We start from the raw sequence: 3575 nt of genomic DNA, 5'->3' as shown, positions 1-3575 counted from the left end.
CTCTGGTTAAATACAAGGACTATGTGCTCAGGGCAGTAATACCTTCTGATGAAACCGTTAGAGCGTTATAACGGAGAAACGCGTTAAGGGACCTCTGCACTGATGCTTGGAAACACCTCTACACCTTACAGCTGATTCCTGTGCTCCCAACCCGCAGCAGCACACTCCCTCCTGGCCGTGGACCGGATCACTGTATTGAGACACTGCTATAGCTGGACCTCATGGCCGGACTGGAATGCACACATCGGACTTGGATCCTGAATATTATAGCCCGTATCTAGGGGCTTGAGTGCCGCAGTGGAAAATCTCCAGTCCCAAAGAACAAGTGGTCTCATTCTAAGGACACTACCTCTACCCGTGGTCTGTGCACGGACAGGGTATTAAGGTCAGAATAATATTTTGTGAATCCCTGGTACCTGGCGCTAACAAAAGAGCTGCCCGTAAATTCGTTCACCACATAAAAGAACCTCACCACATGTTCAAATTATAACACAATTAAAAACACTTTTGTGGGACAAAAATAACAGGCGCTTAAAATATGCAAATACTCAGCAAAAGTACATCCCTGGAGTATGCGAAGATAGTGGAAATTCCAAACTGCAACATGGGTAGCCCTCTTCCTTTTTTCTGAAGGATTTTTCAACCACTCAGGTTTAGCATGAAAAGAGAAATGGTATATATATGTGTAGAAATGTTTAGAAATAATGCCCAAGTCTCTTTAAATGTGGGAAATGTTCACACGGCACAAGATAGTGCACATCCACTGAAGGGGCGTACCCAAACTCACATCCCAGACGAAATGAACTAGCTTATAAAGGTATCTGTTTTATCCACCTCTGTGCCGGAAAATTGCTAGTTCAAGAGAGGAACCCCTTTACCAAGAAAAAAGGCGTACCTCACTCACACAAGAGAGGTGTACTTGAAGCATATAAAGGTATCTTTTACACTGTGTAAGGTGGAAGTAAGGCGTACCCTACTCACGGAAATAACGGTTATGTTCAAACACAACTGGGTTTCTTTCAATGGATAGCCGTATAGATCATTTGTATCAATTTCATGTGTGAATGTTCCAGCATGGACATCATACAAAAAAAGGAATTTAGATCACGATCAATCCATTAAAAAGTATTTATTTAAAAAATGCCCCATACACTCGGGGTGTTAAACAACACGGTCAATAAAAAAAGTGCAAAAGTGCATCAGATGTTACAGCAGCTTGACTTATGCATCCAGAAAAACCACGAAAAAAAACACAAAGTCCTATATACAAAACAGAAAACTTTTTTCCTACAAATAATTCCAGTTCATACCTAGATGATAAAACGGAAGGTCCACACTCTCAGCTGGTCAACATGTTTCAGCCTATCATAGGCCTTTATCAAGACATACTGAGAGAGTGGAAAGACCAAGAATTTATATGCTGAGAGACCAATCAGAACACTTCTGATTATGACATCATCATTAAATGACATTTTGGCATGATAAAAACCTTTATCAGAATTACAGAGAAACATCCACCAGTAAATTTGAAATAAATTAACACGAATAGTAAAAAAGGAATTACATTGAAATGAGGCAATTTACATTTTCATTCATGTAGTCTCCATGGCAACCATGTAAACAAAATGGTGTCAAATATGTATTAACCAAAATCGGTAACTACCCCAATGAATTAAATGGACTTATAAGGTTCCTATAGCAGAAAAAGGACTGGTTCCCGTATAGTACTGGAGCCAAGAAGAAAAAGAAAGACTATATGTCTTTTCTGGGGCACACTTTTATTGTAAATGGAATGATGAATTCTAATTAAAATATAACTTTTATTATTAACCTTCCTAAAATATTGAAAAAGAGGCAAGGAAAGGGAGGGGAAAAGGGGGAATAGCTATTAATCAAAAATTATTATTGATTGATATAATATTATTCAAAATAATTCACTTGATGTAATAACGATATAATTTGACTTAATGGCTCTATAAGCGAAAATATGTGGGTGTCTCCAGTAATAAAAATTATGTGTATTTGTGTGAGGTTTTATTTCTGAAATTATAACAATATATATTGGTGAAGATATGATCGGAAAAGGAAAAACCTCAAATTACTGTAATGTGTGCCAGGCTCATTTTGAATTCCTGATTAAATCAGGAATCTACAAAGGAAGGGAAAAAGGTAGAGGATGGTATTTCCAGATCCTGTGTCCTCGATTTGGATAAAAATACCTGCAGTACCCGGTATTCCCTGGTGGTCTTCCAACCAGGTACTGACCTGGCCCACAGTGCTTGGCTTCCAAGATCAGACGAGGTTGGGCATACTCAGTATGGTTTGACCGCAGGTAGATATATCCCACACCGAATGACACCAGGAATTCTGTATCCTATATCCTAAGAGGATTGTCTCTGGTATTCTCCTGTACTTGAAAATTAGTATAGGGTCTACTGGGTCTTGGCTTCAAAATATGAACCGTTGAGGTGCCACCTCTGTCGCATGGTAGATCTTGAATCCCATATGATGATGGCTATTGGTCCTATGGAAACCAGAGCGGTCACAGGTTCTGATGTCAAAAAAATGTCAAAAAGTGTCAAGTGGGGCTTCCCAGGTTGGTGGAAGTCCTGATGACGGTGTGGCCCTGCTGGGAATTGGAAGGGTAGGGTGATAGAGAGAGAATGAAAAAAAATGAAGAGAAAAGAGAAAAGAAAAAAAGGGAGGGATCAGTTTGGAGTGACACACCACTTCTGCTTTTTGATCATCTGCCTGGGCATCGAATGAAAAAATGAGTGGGTGGGGTGAGACGAAACTGAAACCGAAGAAAGCAAAGGGGGGCACTTCTACTGTCCTGTTTTTTAACAATGCGGTGCTCTGTTGTCAGATTGCATTGCAGAGCCCCCACAATTGTTTAAACAGAATGAGAGGGTGTCCCAGAAATCTGTTATGATTAGAAAATTTCTTTTAATTAGTATTAATTATTATTGCTTGAGGGGCTGTTGATATTAATCTATAATAAATCACATGTGTTGTATATTGTACTAAAATAATACTCTCTGATGAGTCGTGTAGTAAACAGTAAACGCTGTTTGAAAGAAACAATGGTGACAAAAGCGATATACAGCTTATTTCGAATATATGATGTATCCAAAAAAGAGTCCCCTATATGAAATCATGAAAAACAATAATAGGTAAATACTGACATAATATGATGAAAAACGGACCCATAGGGCTGCTTTAAATATTGAAGATATAACGGTCTCCTCAGTTGTTGATGTAATTGACAGAAAAATATGCCTCTGATAGATGCTGGTATATACATATGACCCTTGTTAGTTCATACATGAGTCTGTCATGACACTGAAGAAAAAAACAACAACAAACAAAAAACAACAAAGAGTCCGGGAAACTCGAAAATAGTGTTGCTTCAAAGAAAAACCCAGAGACCTACTGTTACATGGAGGGGTGAAGTACACCCTCAGGTGGCTGGACGCAGCCTCTAAGTGTCCGTGGAGAAATATATGCGAACCTCTTCCTGGGGTGGTGGGAGAGGGAGTTTGTATTTACGGACGGGATGGAAGAACATATCAAAC

General features: G+C 39.2%; 1 pseudogene; it reads right to left on the bottom strand.

The window, feature by feature from the left end:
- Nucleotides 1-2216: 2216 nt before the first annotated feature.
- Nucleotides 2217-2334, bottom strand: LOC134948786 (5S ribosomal RNA; annotated as a pseudogene).
- Nucleotides 2335-3575: the final 1241 nt, after the last annotated feature.

This window comes from Pseudophryne corroboree, chromosome 1 (assembly GCF_028390025.1).
Source record: "Pseudophryne corroboree isolate aPseCor3 chromosome 1, aPseCor3.hap2, whole genome shotgun sequence".
NCBI lineage: Eukaryota > Metazoa > Chordata > Amphibia > Anura > Myobatrachidae > Pseudophryne > Pseudophryne corroboree.
Note: the sequence above shows the minus strand (reverse complement) of the source record. Positions and strands in the feature narration are given on the sequence as shown.